General features: G+C 37.2%; 1 protein-coding gene across 7 annotated transcripts in view; it reads right to left on the reverse strand.

Moving 5' to 3' along the window:
- dab2ipb (DAB2 interacting protein b) overlaps positions 1 to 20,000 on the reverse strand; it is a 140,303-nt gene that overhangs the window by 89,074 nt on the left and 31,229 nt on the right. The window contains exon 1 of one of the 7 annotated variants that reach the window (XM_027178736.2): positions 1,817 to 1,838. The exons of the other annotated variants lie outside the window; for them this stretch is intronic. The gene's annotated coding sequence lies outside the window, so the exon portion shown is untranslated. Of the gene's footprint in view, positions 1 to 1,816; positions 1,839 to 20,000 lie in introns of those variants that run through there. 7 annotated transcript variants of the gene reach the window in all.

The raw sequence follows: 20,000 nt of genomic DNA on the forward strand, positions 1-20,000 counted from the left end.
AGACGACTCACTTTCGCGACTTCATCTCACTAATGTAGGAATACACAAGCTTTCATTTCTCAAACACATGAAATCTACATTTAAATTGAGTCCGTATGACTTTTTGATGTGTTACTTGAACAACACAACAACACTTTAACTCGCTTGAAAGGAAAACGCTCTAGCCTTCTGGCTTTGATGCTGTTTGATCACTTGAGATGAGATGAGACGAGACGAGATTAGACGAGACATTAGACAAGTTATGCTAATTTAAATGTCAAACGTCATTAAACCTTATTGTTGGAGGAGAGAAGCGCAATACGTTGGAGATATTATTCAAATGTATTAAAACACAAAGCAACATTAAAAGTTGTTTTTTACTTTTATGCAAGAGTGATAACACACACTTGCACACACATGCGAATATGGCGTGGAGTGTTTATGTTACAGGTTACTGACTCGGAAATAAATATACAAATGAAACATTCTTATCTTGCTTTAGACATGAAACAACTATTTGTTCGTATTATGTGTTTGTTTAACAGCCAAATCGCTACTGCATTCACACCCCGAATATCTGAGTCCCGAGTTAAAGAAAAACTATGTAACATCATTAAAATGCAAAGGGGGCGGGGCTTAACCCTCAGTGTTAAGATTGGGCTGTAGAATTTTCAAATCTGATTGGTTAAAAGCTCCAACAGCAGTTCCTCTGTTTGATACGTAACCGTTTCTATAGTAACAGCTCGTTCACCATCACCCAGACGAGGATGAGGTTCCCTTCTTCCTCATATCGTCTTGAGTTTAAATCTCAGATCCACCAAGTGTCCTCTGTTGGGTCCCAAAGCCTTTAATGCTGACTTGTATAAAAAAAAAAAGTAGATAAAATATACAATAAATCATTCTGGATTAAGGTACTTGATCTTGGTGACTCAAACCCAGGGCTCTGCTCTGCTCCTTTACCCAAAAGATTGACACAGGTTTCATCCATATTCTTTCTTAATCGCTTAACTAACAACTTTGTATAAACATGTACTTAAGGTGGTTGTTATTATTCACACCTGAATTCATAGGATTTATTAGGGTTTTCATTATTTCATGATTAGTTCATTGAGGGTAGTGGTGATTCAAATGGTTAAGGCTCTGAGTTGTTGATCAGAGAATTATTTTTCCAGCCCCAGCACTGCGAACTGCCAATGTTGGGCCCTTAACCAAGGCCCTTAACCCTCACTGCTCCAGGGGTTGCTGTATCATTGCTGACCCTGTGCTCTGACTGAAGAATTTCACAGTTCTATAATGTATATGTGACAAAATAAAGGTTTCTCTTCTTCTTCTTCTTCTTCTTCTTCTTCTTCTTCTTCTTCTTCTTCTTCTTCGATAACCCAGGACAAAGTGACCATGTAAAGCAGTTTGTTCAGACCTATTAACACTTTCACAACTTTCAGCTAAACTTGTGTTATATCTGCTGAGGTCCTGCAAACACTGCTTTCAAACTACTGCAGGTGAAAATTGCACAACATTAAGGATTTACTCAGCTTTCAGAATAACAAAGTGGACTACAACTGCCCACGCTTAGACAACAAGCCCTCAGGGTTTTGCCACAACTTTCTGACACAACAATGGCAGAATTGTCAAGAAGGCTGTGCAACAAATGAATAAGACTTGTGTTTATTACCGCTAAGATTATTAAAAAAAACATAATATCAGGGTCATATCGCCCACTCAGTGTGTGTGTGTGTGTGTGTGTGTGTGTGTGTGTGTGTGTGTGTGTGTGTGTGTGTGTGTGTGTGTGTGTGTGTGTGTGTGAGTGAGTGAAAGAGAGTAGACGAACTTTACAGACCTTTTTTTCCACTTTTGATCTTTAGCCTCTTTGTTCTCTGGGTCCAGTGCTTATTCTCCTGCTGCCTTTGTTCATAAGTGTGTGTCTGTGTGTGTGTGTGTCTGTGTGTGTGTGTGTGTGTGTGTGTGTGTGTGTGCACCAGTACTCCAAAGCTCTTTATATTCCCACCTAATAACCCAGCAAAATGTCTGAATTGTGTTTCACTCAGAAGCCTTTTCACATCCAATCACCGCTGTGATCTAAATGATCTAATTTTCAGAATAATGAGAGTCAAAAAAAGAAAGAAAAAAGGCGGGAAAAGAATCAATACTCACACCTACCATCATTTATCTTTTTATTCATGGTTAGGCTTATCTGCACACGTGCTTGAACAGAAGAAAAGGATGAATAATTCTAAGAGATTTGATAAAAGAGTTCTGAAATACGTCTATTCCAGCACGTACGGGATGTGAGAGTCGTTTTCGATTCGTTTTCTCTAACTGTCATCGTTTTTCTAATCGCTGTGGTGTTTAAGCAGTGAAGCAGTTCAGGTTGTGGTGCTAATGGAACATAATCAGCTATTTGATTATTTTCCAATAATAGCACAGCACTTCCTCTGCACACCTGTTCCTTATGTTTTACTAGTTACTGAACCAATTTATACCGGTTACCTTGTGTGTGTTGTTTGTGTGTGAGTTCTTCTTGTTGCACTTTAGTTTGTTACTTGGTGTTCTCTGTTATATAGAGTATATATCTGTTTGGGGTTGAGACTGAATTTCAGCTTTAGTCATCTAAACTGATTTCTATCTCCTCCATCCACTACAGCTAGTAGTACAGTGAGAATGGTACACGGTACGTAAATCCCTGAAACATCGACAACTGTGAGAAATCTACACAAATACGCTACATACAGCACAGACGTGCACTCGATGCAAGTCACAGCATCAGCCACAGAAGCATTTCCAGACGTGGGTAAAAAGGAAGCTTAAAGAGTGACTGAGGAAAGGAATGTTAGAAATAGAGGAGAAAATAAAATGACATGAAAGAGCGAGTGGTGAAGAGTTCAAAGAGAGAAATGAGGGTGGAAAGGTTGAACGAGTGGGAGAAGGAGAGGGAAAAAAAACTTCAAGCATCATCCGTTCGTTCTTGCTCTCTCGGTGTAATGAAAAACAGCACTTTAAACTCGAGAGATCACACACACACACACACACACACACACACACACACACACACACACACACACACACACACACGGAAAATAAAAACACATCTACAGTCTTTATTCACACATACACAACTTATTTAATTAACAAGCCTGAAGGTTTAATTAAGATTTCAGTCTTCTAGCAAGATTAATAGAGTGTATCAATGTCTATGTAGAAATCCAGAGGTTATAAATAGATTAAAATTAAATAGATAAAAAATGGAATAAAATCTACATGCTTACATCAGGCTAAAAACTGTAAAAAGCCATTGTGTGTGCCTGTGTGTGTGTGTGTCTGTGTGTGTATGTGTATGCATCTGTCTGTGTGTGTTTGTGTGTGTGTATGTGTGTAAATTTGCAGTTTGTTCAAGGTTAACGCTCATCTTTGTTATAGAAGTTATTATTTGGCTGGATTTATATTTAACAAACTAAGGCAGCTGAGAGGCAAAAGCAAATTGTCATTCACAGCGGTGAGAAGTTCATGAGTGCTACGAGGTTAATGATGTTAACAAGCGAGGAAAGTAACGATCTGGAGGAAAGCTAATAAACTCTGCAAACAAAGCGCTCACATACTGTACAATGCTCACTGTTTTGCTCTGGAACAGGATTTCTACATTAGATTCGTATCTGAGTCTGTGTTTTAAAAAAAAATCCTAACTAAAGACTAAATCTTTAACCACGAGACACCAAATTATGTACTGAGGAAGAATGTTATATTAGTTATCATGCTATTCCAGCTCTTTTTTCTAGTAATTGTGTTATTCCAGCTATTATTGGTAGTTATTATGGGGGAAGTCGTGGCCTAGTGGTTAGAGTCTGACTCCTAACCCTAAGGTTGGGGGTTCGAGTCTCGGGCCGGCCACGATTGAGGTGCCCTTGAGCAAGGCAAATTCTGAGTATGGGTCAACATACTTAGCCGTATGTCACGTCACCTGTCACTTATTAAGTTATTCCAGCTGTTTAACTAGTAATTACACTTCTTGTACTCAGCTAAATTAGCTTTAGCTTTGTAGGACCAGTACAACTAAAAAAGTTACAAACTGTATACCAAACATGTCTGAATACCTTCCTTGAGGAAAACCATTTTTGGCCGAGTTATTAATGTAAGAGCTAAGCTCAAGGACCCAACACAATAGCGGCTCTCGAGCAGCCTTCGGATTTTAAATCACAACATTCAGAATCACTTTGTTTATATATATATATATATATATATATATATATATATATATATATATATATATATATATATATATATATATATATATATATTTATTTATTTCTCACTTTCTCTATCCATCATTAGTGATTAGTATTAGATTAGACAGATTAGTGATTAGACAGAGTGGAAAAGGAACAGTGAAAGAGGAACGTGCTTTGCCTTAGCCTCAGGTCAGTACACAAAGACCTACACACACACACACACACACACACACACACACACACACAATACGTCTATTTAACTTTGTATCTGTGATCTCTCTCTCTCTCACGCAATTACTCTTCTACATACTCAGTATCATGATACAACATCAGCACAACCTAATAGTCATATGCACTAATATGCACTTTTATATACTGGAATGCAAGTCATATAATATACAAACAGTAGCAGTAACACAGTACTTACAGTTAAAATGTAAAAAACACAGCAAACCTTGACTTGGATATACATTATATAACCTCTTACAGTGTAAACGACTGACAAAGTGAAGTAGACCAAAAGATCCTCAAAAGCTACACATTATGCTGAGACCCAAAGAAATTCAGGAACAAATGAGAAAGAAAGTAATTGAGATCTATCAGTCTGGAAAAGTTATAAAGCCATTTCTAAAGCTTTCGGACTCCAAAGCTATAGAAATGGCTTTATATATACTATAATATATACTATAAATTCTGAAAATAATATGGAAGGTAGACACACACATACAGTACAGTACAGTTCAGAGACAGAGTTTGATCTTAGTACAGTACAGTATGTGATGTGATGTAATATAGGCTGTGATGTGACGTGATGTGACATGACAATGTAATATGATAGGATGTAATATGGTGTGATGTGATGTGATGTAATGTGATGTGATGTGATGTAATATAATGTAATATGGTGTGACGTGACATGACACGATGTAATATGATTGGATGTAATATGGTGTGACGTGACATGACACAATGTAATATGATAGGATGTAATATGGTGTGATGTAATGTGATGTGATGTGATGTGATGTAATATAATGTAATATGGTGTGACGTGACATGACACGATGTAATATGATAGGATGTAATATGGTGTGATGTGATGTAATGTGATGTAATGTTATGTAATATGGTGTGACGTGACATGACACAATGTAATATGATAGGATGTAATATGGTGTGATGTGATGTAATGTAAAATGATGTGATGTAATGTTATGTAATATGGTGTGATGTGATGTAATATGATGTGATGTGAGGTGATGCAATATGGTGTGATGTGATGTAATATGATGCAATGTGATGTAATATGATGTAATGTGATGTAATATGGTGTGTTGTGATGACATGTTATATGATGTAATATGGTGTGATGTGATGATATGTAATATGACGTAATATGGTGTGATGTGATATATGATGTAATATGGTGTGATGTGATGTAATATGATGTGATGATGTAATATTATTTGATGTAATATAGTGGGATGTAATATAGTGGGATGTGATGTAATATAATGTGATGTAATATGATATATATAATATGATGTGATATGGTCAGGGTTGAGGGTAAAATACTTCAGCAATAACCTGTTCCTCTCTTTAAAACCAGGAACCTGAATGTGTTCAAATGACTCAACACATGTAATGCAATGTGACTTAGAATCTATGAATCACAAGACCTGAAAAACTGCTGCTCAGCAACAGACTCTAGCCAATCTGAGCTCCAGAGCTTAAACATAGAATATCTGACAAAAATATCTATCTATCTTTCAGGATCCAGATGTGTTAATTGAGCTAACTGAAATAATGTACCAGAAGACTTGCATCTGCTTCCTTCTTTTATCTTTTTGAATCTTTGTTTCACAAATAAAAATATTTTATACCTTAAAAGATAATTTTCAATCATAGTTCCTTATTGTGATGTACATCCACTTTTTTACAGTAGGTATATTCACATTTTCTAAATCAAGTGGTTAAAATAAATAAATAAACAAACAAATAGATAGATAGATAGATGATAGATAGATAGATAGATAGATAGATAGATAGATAGATAGATAGATAGATAGATAGATAGATAGATGATAGATAGATAGATAGATAGATAGATAGATAGATAGATAGATAGATAGATAGATAGATAGATAGATAGATAGATAGATAGATAGATAGATAGATAGATATGTCCATGTGGTAAAAGTACAAAAGGTGTAAATGTAGAAATCAGGAGGGGTGAATATTTATGTCAAGCACTAACTTGTTCATTGTGGTTGTTTATTTATTTACTTACTTACTTACTTACTTATTTATTTTTAATGCTAATTCACTACACATTTTCTTTATAAGGTTTGTTGAAAGTCAACACTCATTTCTCGTAGCCTTTATACTCTACGATGAGTTTAGTTTTGATCAAGTTTAACACGTCTATATCACTCTGCCCTCCGTCTTTATGGTGTTTATGTATACCACAGATACACAAAGCCTTTGTTAAGCCACTCACTGGCGATTGTGCTGAAAGTTGTCAAAAATGCTCGTCATGACAAAGGTAACGTGCATTGCGGCAGGATGACATTTAATTCTAACTTTGCGTGACCTTCCGAAAGTCTTATAGAGTAGCGGACATGAGGGAAGAGAGCGGCATGTGGAGTGAGAGAGCTTTTCAGTTCGGGATCGTTGACGCTTGCATGTGTGTACGTAACGCCATCTTTTGGCAAGATGCAAAACTGCAGTGTTTAAGAGGACCAAACCACACACAAGGTCTCTCTCTCTCTTGTTCTCTCTCTCTCTCTAATTACAGAGCAGAGAGAAATATATACAAGAAATACTCATCCCCAAAAAACGTGAGTGCTGCTCTCTGTGTACTTGAGGGTTAACTCGGCATCTGAAGCGCGTATGTGTGTTTGGGTGTGTGTGTGTGTGTGTGTGTGTGTGTGTGTGTGTGTGTGTGTGTGTGTGTGTGTGTGTGTGTGTGTGTGTGTGTGTGTGTAACAGGTGCCTCTTCATCGTTACTTATGATCCATTCATTCTGAATAATTGATCACCTTACACGTTCCTCTTGCTCCTCTTCTTTTGTCCTTTTGTCCTGAACTCTAATCCATCCTGTCTTTTTTCTTTCTTTCTCTTTATTTTTAGACCTCTGCAGTTTAAGGAAGGGTCAATTGATTCGTCTTCATCATTTTTGTGAAGATTCTATAAACCTGACCTCGTGTCCCGCTGCGAGATCTGCTGAGAGCTACGAAGGTTAGCTGATCTGCTGAGAGCTACGAAGGTTAGAGTCGGCTGATTAAATATAGGTGTTTTCTTAAACATTCACCTTCGCATTCGACTTAGAGCTGAGTTTCTGCTGGACAAATCAGCAGCCGTGGACATTGTAGAAGAACAAACGTAACCATAAATGGTTTAAAAAAGTACAACTGTCTGTAAATCAGCTTCAGGTTAGTAAAAGTTCACTTCACTTCAAGCCACATCACAACTCTTTTCCCTTTGTGGACGCATAATCTCAAGAACACTCGCTTCAATGCTTTGAGAAGGACTTATGATGACTGTATATCGGAACAGTAGCGATTAATACTCAGCTCTTATAGGGTTAAGCATGCAAGTAAATCTAGGCTTTCTGAAAAGGATTATCACTCAATTTTAATCTTACGTGTGTCATGGTTCTAAACCTGTTGTGGCAAGTTAGAGCAAAGACAAGGACGAACCAGGATGAGTTGTTGCTCTTGGTTCAGTATATGGATCTGAATAAATAATGAGGGACAGGAGCAAAGATCGAACTGAAACCTTCTCACTCTCAGTTTAGATCATACTGATATTCAGGTTTATACGCTGCGGCTGAATTCTCAAATATGAATGGTCAGAACTGCAGTTTGTATTAGCATGCTACATCGTTTTCATTTACATTTACATTACGACCTTATGCAGAGCGACGTACAAAAGGTGGTTTGAAGTAGAGGGCTGCATTGGGATTGGGCTCCCGAGGGACCCGCAGGATCCAACACAAATCTCGCGGGAGCGGGCAGTTTCACCTTTGTCCCGGGTGGGAGTGGGAGGTCAAAAAATTTAGTGGGAGATCCCGCGTGGCGTGTAGCCTAATAATAAGAATGGAGTCAACACATGATGTTGAGAAGAAGATTAGTATTAGCATTAGTATTAATTTATCTTGTTTAAATGCAATCATGTTTAATTCTGTTATTCTGGACATTAGCTTGAACTAATAATTAGTCTGATCATTTGTATACAATCAAAATTTTCACAAGCTCTCAAGAAAAAATCCGCATGAGTAGGCGGGAGTGGACACAAACATTGCGGGTGCGGGCGGGAGTGGAACACGCAGCTTGCGGGCGGTCCTGGTCAGAAATTCAGCGGGAGTGGGCGGGTGAGGGTTCACTAAAACAGTCCCGCGCAGGGCTCTAGTTTGAAGTCTCTATCAATGAATACATCAACACTGGGTCACTAGGTTACAGACTTAGGATACCATCGAGCTAGTTTAAGTGTTTTGGCTGACAGTGATTCAGTGATCAACAGGAAGATCGTTCCCCCAACTCGCTGCCAGAACAGAAAAGAGTCTTGATGCATTGGTGCGACCGGTCGAGCAGTGCTAGTTCTCATTTCTATAGTAAAGACCTACACATGGACTATTACATGGTGTTAATTGAATGCGATGAGCTTTCTTTCATTTATTTTACAAAGTAATTTTAGAACTTGGTAGAAATTTGTCGTGAGGCAAGAGACATTATAGTTATAGGGGATGTGGAAGATTAGTGGTTAAGGTGATGGGCGATGAATCAGAAGGTTGTGAGTTTGAATCCCAGGTCCACCAAGCTACCACTGCTGGGTCCCTGAGTAAGGCCCTTAACGCTAATTGTATAAAATGAGATAAAATGCAAGACTCTTTAGAAGAGAGTTTCTAAAGTATACACTCTCTCTCGTTGTTACCGATCTTTTAATCGCTCTTCCCTTGCCGAGTTCAGGTTATTTACCGATCACCTGACTATTACAAGATCACATTTTGACCTTCACTTTGTGTCTTTGCCATAATTTTTATTAAAGTGGGAAACTTGCATATGCATCCATCTCAGCGTCTGTGTCCTGATGTTCATTCAATTCAATATATTCTGTATAGCAATGCACAATGCTGTCACAAAGCAGAAAATGATGACGTTTTAATTTATATTTATCCCTAATGAGCAAGCAAGAGGTGACGCTGGTGGATGTTTAAAAGCACCAAAGCCACCTCCATGGTCTAAAAGTTGTTCTTTCTCAATATTAATCTTGATCACTAACTACAGTATGCCCTACGTTAGCATAGTTCAGCAATGCAAATGAATGCAAATTAAACAAGCTAGCTAAACAAAACTAGCATTGTATCTCAAATATAGTACTGTTCTAGACGTTATTAAATACTAACACTAACAGAGTATACTTTTACTATATGGTTAGAGTTTTTAAACTGAGATGCAGCTCATGACAACTATCAAGACGATAGCGGAAAAGTTTTATGAGAAACAGAGATGTTACTAATCATTTTTCAGCACGTCCAGTGGGAAGCTGATGGATGGGGATGTTTTGGCTATAAACCAGACCCCTCTGGTTCGGGTCAGGCTGTTTCACACCACCGCAGCATGGATGACATTCCGAGAGCAACACAACATGTAAGCCACAATAAACCAGGAAGTTTATTATATATCTGAAAAATCACAAGGTTTAAAGGTCACAGAAAACTCATAATGTCCAGCTGCGGTGACACCCTGGCCTGTAGGTCAGTAATGGTGCTTATTAGAGTCGTCATTGTTCTCTTTTCCCTCTTTCATGCAAAGATAAAGGTGTGTGTTTGTGTGTGTGTGTAAGGATGTGTGTGTGTGTGTGTGTGTGTGTGTGTGTGTGTGTGTGTGTGTGTGTGTGTGTGTGTGTGTGTGTGTGTGTGTGTGGTGTTCTGCAGTGTACAAAAACATGCAAATGTACCTTGTTTCATCTCTCATCTTTTTGTAGTGCATCAAACCTGCAGTACAACATGGAGCCTTCTAACCTCCTAGGAAGCTAATGAATTGTACAGTGTGTGTGTGTGTGTGTGTGTGTGTGTGTGTGTGTGTGTGTGTGCGTGCGTGCGTGCGTGCGTGCGTGCGTGCGTGCGTGCGTGCGTGCGTGCGTGCGTGCGTGTGTGTGTGTGTGTGTGTGTGTGTGTGTGTGTGTTCATGTAGGGGTTTTACTTTCATCAAGTAAACATCATTAGAGCCTCTAGTCTCTCATTCTGGCCAATGCGTTAATGCTAGTTGTTAAATAATTTAGACACACACTCCTCCCCCTCTCTCTCTTTCTCTCTCTCTCTCTCTCTCTCTCTCTCTCTCTCTCTCTCTCTCTCTCACACACACACACACACACACACACACACACACACACCCCTTTCAAATCCATTCCTGCTACATGCAGACTTAAAGCTTCTAATGGTAAATTTAGTGGCCTTCCCGATAAGAAAGATGCCCAAGCACAAGGTGTTGCCTCATACACCCTCTCCAAACACACTCTTTTCACTCTCTGTTACATTAAAGCTGAGAATCCATTCGCTTTTTCTATCTTTCTCCCAGTAAAAAGCTTTCAGGATTCTGAAGCTTGTGGCCTGAAGCTTGTGGCCTGAAGCTTGTGGCCAGAAAAGTGATAAAAAAAAAGAACAAGAACAAATTTTACCTTGAATTATAATTATCCGAGGCATCAGTTATCAGGCTTAAAATTTCAGCGTCCCAACAACATTTCCTCACCCCTGTAAACTGGACACATTCACAGGTAAGAAATATTCATTCATATTTCTATTATTTTTAACACTGTTTTCATTTTTTAATGACCTGATGACACTTGTACATCACCACCTTTACACGAATGGGAAAGTAATTTATGAATAAAAAATAATTGGTTTTATCTTAACCATGAAAATCCATATGATGTTGTAATCCCATTAGCATGGTTGCTAGTTAGCCACATTTAGTGTATTCCTAAACTAATACTATACTATACTGTACTACTGAACTTATATAACTTAGTTATAAAGTTTATCATATCCTCCAGTTGTTATTTACAAGTCAAAGAATCTTGTAAAAATTAAAAAATATATGTAATAATAATTTCAACAATTAAAAAGTACTTAAATTAAAAATCAAATACAGGAAAGTTTAGAAAAATAAATAATCAAGAAATATATATATTATATATATATCATGGGGATATCAGGGAGCCTCAGGCGTCAATCTCAGGCGCCATCGGGCATCGAGGCAGGATACACCCTGGACGGAGTGCCAACCCATCGCAGGGCACACACACTCTCATTCACTCACACACACATACACTACGGACAATTTTCCAGAGATGCCAATCAACCTACCATGCATGTCTTTGGACCGGGGGAGGAAACCGGAGAACCCGGAGGAAACCCCCGAGGCACGGGGAGAACATGCAAACTCCACACACACAAGGCGGAGGTCTCGAGGAATCGAACCCCCAACCCTGGAGGTGTGAGGAGAACGTGCTAACCACTAAGCCACCGTGCTCCCCAAAGACTAAATCAATAAATCTTATTTTGATTTAGTATTGAATGGATTGTTTGCATTAATATTTTGTTTACTATCAACTCTGGTAATAAGAATAGTGACGTTTTTGGTTGCTGTCTTTGCAGCTTTCAGCCAATTAACGTTATAGATAAACGCCTCCAGCTCTGACTGCATGTGCCTGTGCTTCTCCATAGAGCGTGCGGAGCACAATGCAATCTATTATAATAATGCAATCTATTATAATGCAATTGCACACATTTTTTTCTGATTTTTAAATTTTTTTTTGTAGTAACGAGTAACAAAGATGCTTAGTGGAAATATAACGGAGTAAAAGTATACATTTTATCTAGGAAATGTAGTGGAGTAATATTGAAAGTTGAAATAAATTTAAATAGTGAAGTAAAGTACAGATACGTGAATTTTTTTTTACTTAAGTACAGTAACGAAGTATTTGTACTCCGTTACATTACAACGCTGATAAATGGGCATTTTTGCTCGTTGACTTTCTCTGTTTTGAACTTGCTAGGAGGAACATTTCCTTTTTCTAGTAAACATGTAGTAAAGTTTTGTGTTTCTCTGGAAATCCTGGACATTTTGGCTTTTTTTACATAAAATTTGCATTGTTGAGATTTATTTTTTTTTGCACTAAAGGTTCTGACTTTTGGACTTTCTGAAAAATCTCCAAAACTTTTCAAAAAAATCTCAATCCTGTGCAGTTCAAATTTAAAAATCTCAGTTTATTCAAGTAACCACAGTAAAATATAGAATAGAAAGTGACGTGCATGGAATTTAAATATCCAAAATTCATATTCAAATCCATCTGTCAGCTTTTGAGCTTCATATAAAGCAGGCTATAAGTCGTGTAACTTGTATAACTCTGACAGTCTGAATATATATATATATATATACTTTTTTTTCAGGATGCAGCCTAGCGAGCCTTCGACTGAGTCACTGGTTTCTCCATAAATTAATATTTCATTGTGAGCGTTGAATATTCAATTCAATTCAATTTATTTGCATAGCACATTTAACAACTGATAATGTCTCAAAGCAGCTTTATAGAAGTATAGAAACAGAATACAAATTGGAAAGTTTAAAATGAAGTTACTATTTATCTATCACTTATGAGCAAGACTGAGGTGACGGTGGTGAGGGAAATCTCCCTGAGATGATATGAGGAAGAAACCTTGAGAGGAACCAGATTCTGAAAGGAACCTCATCCTTATTTGGGTGACACTGGACAGTAAATAATGTAAATTACAACAGTAATTTCTACAACAGTTTGTAGTCGACTGCAAATAAACTCTAAACGTCAACTGAACAAAATGAAGTTTTCTTATTAATGAAAGTTTACAATGGGATTAAATTTTAATGCTTTAAATTCAAAACTTTAAAACATTTTGATTCAAGACGATTAGACAAAAGTTCACATGCTTTAAGTTTTAATTTTTGAAAACGTAGAAACTTTAGTTCAAAATCCAAAACTCCTAAAGTCTTGACAGTTGGATTTAAAGAGTTGGATTTAATCTCTTTTACAAGACTGACCTGGCCAAGAAAGCAGGAAAAGACACAACAAATTTTCCAGACACAACAATAATAAAAAGCGGAAGAAAAGAAAACGTACTTCTATACAATCAACTATCACTGAAACAATGTCCAACAAGGTTCTATTCACCAGTGCCTTAAATTTAACCAGTGAAAAAGCACAAGAATTTTGAACACTTAAGTTGATTTAAAAGTTTTTAAAGTTTTTAACCTATTTTTTCCCCCTGGCTGGAGCCTAACATGTGGAACAAGCTGAATATAGTCCCTTGAACAACAATTGTTCATTTTTGTACAGAAATGACCAGACTAGAAATTTATAAGTTACAACCCTTATATTGATTTAGAAATAAAACATTAGCAGTGTGAACGCGGCTGAAAGCCCAGTAGTGGCAGTTAAACAAAAATGTAAGTCACGGTTGAAAATTTGTGCTGCCTATAAATCAAGAGAGAGGCTTATTCAATCAATACAACATTGATTATTCATGAGCAGACTGGAAAAGGATTAGAGGAATACAGTAGGTTAGGATGAATCAATCAGAATGGGAAAAGAACTCCTGCGCCTTTTAAGGCCACCCAAGAAAACATCCGTGCTGTAATGAAATCCAGCGTCTATCCTGAGGAAAACAAGTGCCGAATCTGTCACTGAATCAAAAAGGAATGAGTAGCACCAACTTCCTCTTCCTGTTCAGACAGTCAAGTGCATTAATTGCCTGAGAGGTTAGGAGTCATCGGATAACAGACAAAAATGGAATATTCGTAACTTTGTGTTGAGACGAAAGAGGAAACCCTGCTTTCTTTGACTCAGTGTTGTGTCAGTCAGCTGTATGGTCTGGTATTTATCAGCAATCAGGTCTGTGTAGAACACAGAGTTTGTGATGACCCTTTAGTTCCTCATGAGCTCTCGGTTGCACTATTATAAACTGTTGTAGAAAGGACATTATTTACATTTACATTATTTCCTGTCCATTGTCACCCAAATGAGGATGGGTTCCCTTCTGAGACTGGTTCCTCTCAAGGTTTCTTCTTCATATCTCAGGGAGTTTTTCCTCGCCGCCGTCGCCTCCAGCTTGCTCATTAAGGACAGTTATAGATATATAGTGTTTTAAATTTTAAATGAACAATTTTGCATTCATTTTAAACTTTAATTGTATACATTAATTTATTTAGTTTTATTATTATATATTTATTTCTTTTTTTTCCCCTCTCTCTACTGTTTCCATACTTCTGTAAAGCTGCTCTGAGACGATTGCAATTGTTAAAAGCGCTATACAAATAAAGTGAATTTGGATTTGTTTTATAGCAAAACGCTTATAACTCCTTTTACATATAAACTTATGACAATGAGTTGATGAACAAAAAAATGTAGTAGGAGAGTTTCCTTCCTTAAATGTTAGACTAAGTGCTGGGTTGTGGGTTCATAGAGCTTTTAGTGTTGCTTCAATAAGGTAGAAACCCACAAACACACACACACACACACACACACACACACACACACACACACACACACACACACACACACACACACACACACACATCACACAAACACAGCATAAAGGCTCAGGCTGAGAATTTAGCCTGAACAAGCTGTAACCCTTTCTTACTGCATCTCACATGTTCTTCCTTTTCTCTCTCTCTTTCTCCTCAGCTCTAATTTTTACAGGTTTTCTGTGTCCTCTTTCTGACACCAGTTTGCCTACATTCCTATTTGCACTTTGTACGACTTCACAAAAGCATGTGGCAATAAATTTCTCCTCCAAATTCCAAACCTTCCATCATTCCAGAAAGCGTTCTGAAACCCAAAAACCTCTTCACCAGCTCGATAAGCTACTCTTACAGCTAAGTGACTTGAACATGCTCTGAAAAGACCATTGTGTCTTGACCTTGAAAGGCAAAAAAACGGCGAAATGACTCTGAATTAGAATCAGAAGCTTGTGGCCAGAAAAGTGAACAAAAATCATTGAAGCTTATTTAAGAGAAAAACCAACCAGTAGGATTAATTATTAACATCGTAGGTATGAATGAACGGTTATTAACATTTATAACACACTACTGTTGAGTTCTCAACTCTGATTGGTCAGATGTAATTTTCGTAATAACAGCAGCTCATAAGTTCTAAAATGTTGGTATAACTCTCAGGAAAAAATGCCATCCTGTTGTTTTTTTGTTGTTTTGCTATAGCTCTTAGTCCCTATTGTGCTTTATTCCCGCCAAAATTTTGTCATGCAATGTTGTCACAACCAGCAACCCGCCAAAGATGTGAAAATGCATACAGCAATCATATTAAGTTATTACATACGTGAGTTCACTGGTAGGAGCTAAAAAGAAGAATCCAGTGTTTGTAATTTCACCAATTTCGTAGTGAAAGTAGTTTTCTGCAAAACATTTTATGAACAATTTTTGGATATATAGACATTCTCAGCAAACAAAAAGCTAACAGCAGTGTGGAAACTAAGCTATGTGTTCAAGGCTTGTTTACTCTGCATGCAAATTTGTGTGTGTGTGTGTGTGTGTGTGTGTGTGTGTGTGTGTGTGTGTGTGTGTGTGTGTGTGTGTGTGTGTGTGTGTGTGTGTTTGTGTGTATACTCGTTTCATTTCATGTCTTTGGTTCCAGATCAGAGCGCTAAAGCAGTGTGTATACAATATACAGTAATGATACTTAGAGTTAGAGTTAACTTTTACAAATTTATAAAACAATTTTAAGGTTTAAAAATTTTAATTGTATTATTACTTTTATTTTAAAAACTGTCTGAGTAGATTTTCATAAGAATCCATCAAAAAATCACAAACTCATTGTTTCCCTGAGATTATATTCTGTCTGCATAATTTTTTTGTCACAGTTGTATTAGATGTTTGTGGGAAGATTATTATGTTTGTTTATTTAATAAGATGTGCATTGTGCGCTTAAGAAGATCTGATTGTTGTTTATTTGCTGTATTAGTTGTTTGTGCGTGATGGTTATTTATTTATGTACGCTTATTTGTTTATTTGCTGTATTAGATGTTTGTTTGGCTATTATTATTTACTATTTCTTGTATATCTGTGTGTTATGATTAGTTGTTTGTCGTGTGACGTGTGATGATATTTGCTTTATATGTTTACATGTCATGATTGTATGTTTATTTATTTAGATGTTGTGTGATGATTATTTATTTATTTGTTTGTTTGTTTATTGTTTTAAATGATGATTGCTTGTTTATTGGTTATTTTACTCTTCTTAAAGCAACCTTCAATGTGAAAATCTACTACTACCACTAATAAATAGATAAAGCTGCATGGGTTCTGGGTTCAATCTAGCGATATAGTTACTGTGCATGGATGGATGAATGGATAGATAGATAGATAGATAGATAGATAGATAGATAGATAGATAGATAGATAGATAGATAGATAGATAGATAGATAGATAGACAAATAAACAAACAAACAAACAAACAAACAAATAAATATTATTATTGTTGTTGTTGTTGTTCAAATTGACTTATTATTAAAAAGAATTCTAATATACCAAGAAATATTTAATACAAATATTTTTTAAATATCTCTCAGAAGGTTCCTATAAGGTTGAGGTGTAAAAGAGCAGCATTACAGATTACATTACAGTTTTGTTTTGTTATTTCAGACTTAGGAGAAATGTTAACTGGATGAAGTTCAACAGCTGAATCCGAGCTTTAACTCTCGCTGTCTGGCTGTGAAGTGGAACAGTGAAGTGACTTGGCAGCACAGATGGGAAATCACACTGTTGCCCTAGTCACATTAAGCCTGTGTGTACTGAAAAACACATGTCTGTGGAAAAACACCCCTGGAATCCTGGAAACCCCTGTTTCTAACTCGTACAAACACTGTTCATAACTGACTCACACTCATGTGTAGGGAGTCAACTGTGTATGACTCTCTGCCTCTGTTTCCTGTTTTTATGTCCAAGAGCTACAGTCAGAAGTCTTTGTGTGTGTGTGTGTGTGTGTGTGTGTGTGTGTGTGTGTGTGTGTGTGTGTGTGTGTGTGTGTGTGTGTGTGTGTGTGTGTGTGTGATATGGATATGATGACATCTGTGCTGAACTACATTTCCCATCAGCCCCAGCATGACACACAGCCCCCTGAGCACTCACACCTGTTCTGTGTAAATTATTTACATAAGTTCTGTGTTTTGTGTGTTTTGTTGTCAAACATTTATTGTATCAGTGTGTTGTTGTTGTGTCTTTTTTGCTACAGATACACTCATTAATACTTTGTTGCAACTTTACTTAATAAATACTGTCTCCATTTGCATTGCCTTCATCACTTCCCAAACCTGTGTGTGTGTGTGTGTGTGTGTGTGTGTGTGTGTGTGTGTGTGTGTGTGTGTGTGTGTGTGTGTGTGTGTGTGTGTGTGTGTGTGTGTGTGTGTGTGTACAGTATATGCATTGTACAAGCAGGTGGGAACAGAACACTTCATAACAGTAGGGAAATTTCTTGGCATCACACTCACACACTCACAGCTATGACAACTGAAAATAATTCTTGCTCTCTACTAGAGGATGCACTTAACTCATTCTCTCTCTCTCTCTCTCTCTCTCTCTCTCTCTCTCTCTCTCTCTCTTTCTCTCTCTGTTTTTGGACTAAATTAAGATTCAGGCGACTTTGCGCCCTACTTGGAGCACTAGATCCATTTTTTCAAGGTGTTTTGAATTCAGTGTTAAAAAAAAAAGTCCTCCTATGCCACCATGATCCTAATAAAAATATAACCTACATTTAGTATTTTTATTTAGATTTAGATTTATTCATTAAAGCCTTTTAAGTTTAGTTTTTCCCCTTGGAAGAGAAACTGGTTTAAACTGGTTTTGAATGTTTTTTGTATCTTAAACAGCACAAAATTTCCTAGTGTTATTAAGATCACACGTGTGTTATTTGTAACTGTTTGAGATGGAGAAAGGAGACATTTTTTATTCAATGTGTTGATAGAAGCCTGGTGTTGGTAGCATGATGTTTAAACTAGTAACTGGGAGAATTTAACCAAACAAAACATTCAACTTTGTGCATACTGTGACTGTCAGGCAAGATCCCTAATCCTAGCTACATGTTTAGAGTAAAAATCATTGTATAAGAGTGTCAGCAAAATTAATAAAATAGTATCTTGTCGGTATGATATACTGTACTGTAGTTCCTTCAGCTCCAAGGCAAATCACAGGTTTATAGAAACACGCTCAGTTCCAGCTAATACATTAGCATTGTTAAACCTGCATACTTACAAATATACTTGTATCGAATTTTTTTTTCACGTGAATTAAACAAATATTATTTAGCATTTATAAAGAGTCAGTGCATTGTAACCATTCTCTGAGGTAAAGCTGTAGCTTTCAGCTGTCTGACATGGAAAAGTCTTTCTGATGAAAGCCGTTCAAGAGAGAGGGGAAAATAGTGGCAAGTGAGAGAAAGCTTTAAGGTTATAAGACCTTGTTATAACAGTGCAACAAGCGGAATTTATTGCCTTGTGGACATTCCAGAGATTTAAATGTAAAAAGAAATGTAAAAATAATCATTTGAAAACTGCCGTGAATTCAGCATCTATCCATTTTCTGTATTCTTTATCCTACACAGGGTTGCAGGGAGCCTGGACAATGCCTGGCAGCGGACAATGCAGATAGGGTGCCAACCCACTGCAGGGCACAATCACACACACTAGTTTAGATATGCCAGTCAGCCTAAAGCACATGTCTATGGAGTGGTAGGGGAAACCAGAGAACCGTGAGGAAACTCAAAAGTAATAAGAGAACATGCAAACTCTGCCCATATACATGGCAGTTGCAGGAATCAAACCCTCAACTCTATAGGTATGAGGCAAACATGCTAACAATGAAAGAAGAATAAAACATTTCGTAGTATGCAGTATTTGGAATATCATCCACTTCCTGCATCATGACACCCTATCGCTGGTTATAGTATTTCATTTTAAAACATAAACCAGTCATAAAAAGAACTTGGCGATTACAGTTTGCTCTTTTATTTGCCCGCTCATGAACCGTGTTATGAGGTTACAAACAGAACAGAGTGTGATTAATGTCTACAGTAGGGCCACGAGTGATTCAGTCGGTCAGACGTCCACAGTACGCCTGTGTGAGTCTCGGGTGATTAATGGGACTTTTTTTTTTTAATCAGCACAGCAAGAGGACAAAATGACCAACAGATCTTTCATAATGAGCAAAAGAACAATCAACATCCTGTGTCAAACACACACGCACACACACACACGCACACACACACACACACACACAGCTACACAGCAGCTAAGCATAATTACATCATTAGACTAAATGACATTGATATGTGATAAGAAGCAGAACAATAATACTCTGGTCTGCTTCCAGGAAAAAAAGTCATTTTTATATTTATTTTCCTTAATTACTTCCTAGTTTATTTAAATACATATATACAGTAAATGATATTTAACTGCATGCTACCACAAGGTTAGCTAGAAGAAAATTCAGTTAGATTTTTAACAATCAATTGCTTAGCCATATGTTTGGTGCGCACGGCTGTTCATGCAACAATTAAATGTACTGATTATCTGTGCAGTTGATGGGTGGATTGATTAGTCATCCTGTGCCTTCTGTAGCCTCAGAGTCCAGTTCTTGGCTCTTATCTTTGACACAGTGATGCTTTTCTGCTCATCACAGCTGTACAGGCTTATGGCTACACAGGTCTGTCAATGCAGAAGACTAAGAGGACAGCGGTAGCAGCTTGGTGGA

Source organism: Tachysurus fulvidraco, chromosome 26, assembly GCF_022655615.1.
Source record: "Tachysurus fulvidraco isolate hzauxx_2018 chromosome 26, HZAU_PFXX_2.0, whole genome shotgun sequence".
Taxonomy (NCBI): Eukaryota; Metazoa; Chordata; class Actinopteri; order Siluriformes; family Bagridae; genus Tachysurus; species Tachysurus fulvidraco.